Source organism: Homalodisca vitripennis, chromosome 5, assembly GCF_021130785.1.
Source record: "Homalodisca vitripennis isolate AUS2020 chromosome 5, UT_GWSS_2.1, whole genome shotgun sequence".
In the NCBI taxonomy this organism is placed as follows: Eukaryota; Metazoa; Arthropoda; class Insecta; order Hemiptera; family Cicadellidae; genus Homalodisca; species Homalodisca vitripennis.
The window spans coordinates 178,940,172-178,947,531 of record NC_060211.1 but is presented as its reverse complement, the minus strand read 5'-3'; positions in this window follow the sequence as shown (position 1 = coordinate 178,947,531).

Here is a 7,360-nt window from a genome sequence, read left to right as displayed (position 1 = left end):
AATTGCTGTAATGACAGGGAGAATATAAAAAAAAATTTCTTAACTAATAAGATTGATATGTTGTCTGACAACACGCAAGAAAAGATAAATAATCAGAAACATGCGTAAATATTTAAAAAATCAACAACAATCTTAAATATCTATATAAATACAAATAAACATTAAAACTTGTGAATACATTACTAGATCCGCTACATGCATACTAAAGTGGCGTGTGTGTGTTCACAGTTCACAACCATCTTTATTCAAAAAATTTAATAGTTTCACAATGTATTTTCCCAATGCACCATGCAAGGTGCGCGCGAGAACATCTTAATCTATATATTGTTCATTCCTGTTTGATGCTGGCAGTCCTCATGCAACAGTCCATTCTATATTACATATATAAATTAATTGATATTTTGCAGACAGAAATTTTTTTACTGTAAGAATTGAATATCTACTGTATAATACATCGTGCTATGCATTAACAACTCTAAACATTCAACAAAGATACATCGAAATTACACGAAATCGATGAATCAATTAACCTGCACCGAGTCCGCACAATTACCCTATACAGTAACAACAGTTCATCAATTGTAACAATGTATAACAATAAATAAGCAATATATGAATCCATAAATACATAACAAATGAACAGTAACAATATAATGCAATGCTCCTAAGTGACAAAACAAAATTCATGATATTTAACTTACGAGGTACAAGTAATTTTGAATATGATGTATACTACCATCATTTTACGTGCTCTGCGGGTAACGTTTGTTATTGTAAAAAGATTGAAAAAGTGGACAGATACAAATACCTTGGGCTTACCATTGACTCAAATCTATCTTGGAAAGGTCATGTAAATTCATGAAAAAAGAGTTTTATAGAAGTTTGAGAAGCTTTTATATGTTGCGTGATGTATGTCCTCCAAGCTTGCTGCTGAATGTTTACCACGCTTTAATACACTCCAGACTAAGTTATGGGCTTGTATGCTGGGGAGGTACGTATATATCCACGCTTTATCCTCTCATTACATTTCAAAAATCCTTTATCCGTATTATTACCAAATCAAATAAGACCAATCATTCCTGGCCACTATTTTTAAATTTAAAAATATTCCCTTTGCGAAATCTTTACATATATAAGGTATTAAAACTATTTTTCATAAGAAGCTCAAACCCGGCCCTCACACGTAATATTAGATATAATTTCAGAAGTTTGCTTGTTCCGGTTCCAAAGACTAATCTAACTGTTTTCAAACATTTTTTTACATTTAATGCTCCAACATTGTTTAATATTATTTCCTTTAAATTAGATCATTTAGCACAATTAAATAGTTTTTTAATGCCTCGTCCACACCTAGCGAACGTTCGGTGAACATGTTCGTTGAACATGGTTGCAGTCGTGATCTGACAACGAACATTTTAAAAGTTCGTAGACATTTTGTTCGACGAACAAAAATTTTTGTGTTTGGACGAACAAACTAGAGTTCGCTCTGAAAAGGCTCAGTCTAGCAGGAGTAGTGTGCAGTGATGGTTGACCGGGATCTGGTGTATCGTCGTAAGCGACTAGCATGTGTTGCCGCGGCTTTCGTTGTGATCAACCAGCATCAACCCCTTCCTCGCAGGTGGTGGCAAAGACAACTATTACAGAGAAGGTATGAGTATAGTGGCCAAGATTTACGCTCAGATTTGACTTCTGGATGTTTATTTACAAACTTTACTCGAGTTTCAAATGCTGATTTAGAAGCATTGGTTCTCATGATTGGGCCTAAGGTTGCAAGAGAAAATACTAACTTCCGCCAAGCAATAAGTGTTAACGACCGCTTAGCTGTTACTCTTCGTTTTTTAGCGACAGGAGATTCGTACCACTCTCTTATGTATTTGTTTAAATTATCAAAACAAGCAATATCCCTGATTGTCCCTGAAGTATGTGCTGCTCTAGTTGACTGCCTCAAACAGTACGTGCAGACACCTTCCAAAACTGAAGACTGGGAGAAGATAGCAAGCGGATATAAGGAAACTTGGCAGTTTAATCAGTGTCTTGGAGCTCTAGACGGAAAGTACATTAATTTACAAGCACCAGAAAATAGTGGATCTACGTTTTTTAATTATAAAAGTCAACACAGTATTGTACTGATGGCCCTAGTAGACTCCAACTATTCGTTTGTATACGTTAATGTAGGGTGTCAAGGCAGGATATCAGATGGGGGCGTATTTAAGAACTGTGAACTTTGGAAAATTGTGGAAAACGGAACTGGTTTGCCCAAAGATAAACCATTACCCGGAAGAGTATTTGCTGTCCCCTATGTAATAGTTGCAGATGATGCTTTTGCTTTACATCATCATATTTTAAAACCGTTCCCCGGACACCAAGAGAAAAAAAGTAAAAGAAGAGTATTTAACTATCGATTGTCTCGAGCTCGAAGGTGCTCTGAAAATGCGTTTGGTATTGTAAGTTCTGTCTTCAGGGTCTTAAGAAAACCTCTACTCTTGAATCCAGAAAAAAGTACCCTTGTTACTTGTGCTTGCATCTATTTGCACAACTTTTTACGGCAGAGCAAGTGTTCAGTTAACATTTACACTCCTCCTGGTTCTTTAGACAGTGTTGCGCCTGATGGAAGTATTATTCCAGGACTATGGAGGAATGATACAGATGGACTACAGTCATACTACCCACTTCCTCGAATCGGAAGAAAATCAAGTGACTTTGCAAAGGCCGTGAGAGAAGAGTATGCTGAGTATTTTGTCTCAGATGGTGGCAGTGTTGCGTGGCAAAACGACTACACTTAAATTTGTGACAAGGCCTACAGTTTGCACAGACTATTATTAAAAACGTTTGAGTCAGATTAATCAAACTGTTGTAAAATACTGTTGTAATCTAATTTTTATTTTTTTTCGTATTTTTATAACTTTAAACTCATTTAATGTTTTCATTTTGTTTTTCTTTAAACACTGATTCAGTTATTATGCTTTAATAAATAAATAATAAGAAACAAACCAATGAATAAGTTATTATTATGTAGTATCTGTTTAGGAATACTCTTAAGCAAATATTTAAAGGCAATTATTTTTTAACACCTTACCGTCAAAGCACAGTCAAGGTTGTTAGACACCCGATGGTCGTTTTGGAGATTACACCATTTTCGGGCACGCGCAGTGCACTAAACTAAAACAAGATCGACACGCAGCTAAAACGCTGACATGAGGTAGCGAATTTCCAAATGCTCTAAGACTTCAAATGTCATTAATTGAGGGTTGATTAAAGCTGTTGGTCCTAAAGTTGAAAAATAGAGAAGTACCGTACTTTAAAAATTCTCATCCTAATACGCAAATATTATGTACTTATGACACTCTTCTCATGTCTGGGTAAAGTTAGCAAGTTAGTTAATCATTGAAATACATTTGGAAAAAGTCGTAATAGTGCATTTTTGAAAATGCTCATCCCTATATGCAATGATTCAGCGCTTATAAAACTGTATCTCTAAAGTAACTATAAAATTATGTAAACAAACTTACCAAATATGAAGTTGCTATCATGTTTCGAGGGTGCATCAGAAGGAAAAGTATAAATCCCCATGTTCAATGTCCATGAGACAATATTGTTCTGTGTTTAACGGCAAACAGTTTTTTCTAAATTTGAAAAGAACCGTTTGAGCTAAAAAGCTCAAAAGGGTATCAAAATTTTAGTAATTTTTTTTTCTTTCTACCCATTAGAACCGAATTTGTGATTTCAAGCAATTTTGGTCCTTTTTTTTTTTAAAAAAAAAAACGATTTTTCAAAAACGAAAAATCCCCAAAAGGGGAGTTAGAGTGAGTCAATTTTTTTGGCCAACGAACTCATACAAGATATATTTTTTACGTGTTCCTACCAAATTTGAAGAAAATTGGACAAAAAATGCGACCTGTGTGGTGCATACACACACACACACACACACACACACACACACACATATATATATATATATATATATATATATATATATATATATATATATATATATATATACAATTATTTGTTCACTTTTTAGGGCAACTAGTAATAATAATAATAATAATAGTAAATTAATCAACTGAGTACCCTTCACTTATTTATTTATTAAATGAAGGTATTAATTTACTATTATTATATATATATATATATATATATATATATATATATATATATATATATATATATATATATATATATATATATATATATATATATATAATAATAGTAAATTAATCAACTGAGTACCCTTCATTTAATAAATAAATAAGTGAAGGGTACTCAGTTGATTAATTTACTATTATTATTATTATTATTACTAGTTGCCCTAAAAAGTGAACAAATAATTGTGTATATATATATATATATATATATATATATATATATATATGTGTGTGTGTGTGTGTGTGTGTGTGTGTGTGTGTGTGTGTGTGTGTGTGTGTGTGTGTGTGTGTGTGTGTGTGTGTATGCATATATATATATATATGAATGTTAAAAAACCATAAAATGAGTTGTAGGGGTCAGGATGGTCCCAGGTCAAAGTGCCGTAGTGATGACGGCTTGAATAGCTCATTTTTCCTATGGAAATTCGCTAAAAAGATGCAGAATACTGGCTATAGGCAAGCCTATCTTTTCTCATTAGACTAAGCAAAACTATTCTTTTAAGGCTTTCTGGTTTTAATGCTAAAACATAACTTTTATGAGGTCAGATAAATAATAACTTCTTACCTTTTACTGAATGATCATGTACTAAGATATGTTTCAAAACACACTTGAAAACTAAAAATCTTAGGAATAAGAACCACACAACATTTATAAATGAGAGAAATTGTCTGGTAAATCCAACAATGAAGTGCCCATCAGCAGTGACACATCAGTACTTCCGTGCTCCGGTGGATGAGAAGATGCAGGTCTCTCTTGGGTTGTGTATGCGGTGACCTCGTTTTCCTTCTGCATTTCTTCCAACTCCTTCATTTCCGCCTGGAATATCAAATTGTCTATGGCATTTTGTAATTTGCACAAACTCAGTGGGTTTTTTATCTTCCTCAGACGGTTGGCAACATTCTCACCATAAACAGCGTAATCATCCCTCAATGTTGGTTGTTGACTTTGCAAATCACTCAAGCAGCTTTTCATAATGTCATAAGCTTCGTTAACTTGATTTTCCTTTAAACGTTTTGCTTTGCCACTTGCACTTAAACTTTCAAGTCCACTTCGTGATGTCCCGGGTGTACTATATCTTGATGGAGTCTTTACACTAGAAGAAGAAATACTGCTGGCTGTTTCTCGGCAAACGTTGTCAATGTCGTTGTCATCGATGTCACTGGAATCCATGTCGACTGCGGGGTCATTAGGCTCAGTCAAGTTTGAGAATGTTTCTCGGGGGGTACTGTTGTTTCCTGATAAAAACTGTAAGTATGGAAAACCCCACCAAGGCTTTTTCTTCTCACTTGTGCCCATTCCTGATTTCAGTATATTCGTTTTCTTCTCTCTTCTATACTGAGCTAAGATGCTGTCTATTTTCTTCTTAACTTCTTCTGCGTTGACACCTAACTCAGTAGCTATGGCGGCATACGCGTCTTTCCTCTTGAATTTATTTTTATACTCTTTGTCTGAGATATCCCACAACAACTTGTTTGATTCGTAAAGTTGAATCAACATAACAATATTGTCCTGATTCCAGAAATCTTTACTCATCTTGAATGCACAAAAACAAAACAGTAATCCACACCAACTCACAACCAGCACTATGGAATACGTCCGCCTTCCACGCGTTACTGTCTCAGACTACCTGACTAACACAAACGTTCGCCAATTGTTCGCTTCAAGAGCGAACATTGTCTCCGAACGAAGATGGCGCCGACTTTTGTTCGAGGACGCGTCCACACTGCAGTTCGCCAAACATTCTCCCCCGAACACCTTAAATGTTCGGACGAACATCCACGAACTGTTCGGCCAAACTTGTTCGACTAAAGTTTGTCCAGTGTGGACGAGGCTTTAAAAGTTTAAAAATGTTTTTATTTTCATTGGATAATTGCAAGTGCCTTCTGAAAATTGTTGAATGAAGTAATGAATAATGTGACATTTTAGTTCGTTTTATCATCTTTTATAATTCCAATTAGTCTTTTTATTTTTACGTCCATGACTTGTTTTTATAGATTTTGTATGGTTTTCTTGTTAATATATTATTATGTAGCGGTTTCATTCCTTCTTTGAGTTTAGTTTTATTATGTTATTTTAATCTAATGTGCATCCTTCATCGGGCTTTTGCCTATTGGATGCTCTATTTTATTTCACAATTATCGAGCTTGTTCTTTTGATTGTTAAGTTTACTTTTAGTTTGTTTGAAGATTATATTATTATTTGATTATTTTTAAGTTTGTAAATATTTCAAGATCAATGGTTTTATATTCTTTGTTGTTTTTGTTTTGTATAAATATATTGTAAAGTTTGTAAATACTGTGAAATAAAATCTTTTTGAAATGAATGATAATAAATTTATGAATACGGTGTTTAACAATAAATAAGTAACATTATGATAAATCTATAGATATTATAACAAATAAGTAATAACAACGAGATAAAACCATAAATTTATAACAAATAAATAATAACAACGAAATAAAACTATAAATTTATAACAAGTACAGTAAAAGTGAATTACAGAACATGTATGCTTTAAATAATAATAACAATAGAAATACAAAAGTATATGATAGAAAAAACCAAAAATATAGAAAAACTAAATAAATAAATGGGGCGATTTAAGCAACTCTGCTCTCAATCTGGCACGCTTTCCGTGACATAAGTTAATGCTTTCACTTTTACTTTAGGCTTTTTCTCAAAAAATAATTCATTGCCATAATAGGCTATGAACTTGTTAAAAAGTGTTGGGCCCATGTAGCAGAACTGGCATCTAGAGGAAACTGAACCAAAAAGAGGCAATTCGAGTTGATAAAACCTGGAACTGCGTGTTGTTCTATTCACGGTTTTGATTTTATAGTGATCTAAATATTTCTGTATATGCATTAACAAGCAAAACTTATACAGCTGGTCAAAATTTAATATATTATTTTCTTTAAAAATATAGCTGATTCGGTTTGTTCTTTGTAAACCAAACATTATGCGTAATGCGTGTCTTTGCACCATTACTATTGGCTTTAGAATAGTTTTAAATGTTCCACCGTAATGTATTAATCCAAATCTTAAAATACTCTCAAACCAAGAAAAATATAGTTGCTTCATGTGTTTATCTTTAAGGTGTTTGCTTAAGACGGTATAGAGAGTAATTTACTTTCCTTAGCCGTTTCGATAAAAAGTTTATGTGGTGGTCCCATTTCAAATACTTATCAACATATAAGCCCAGATACTTTACACT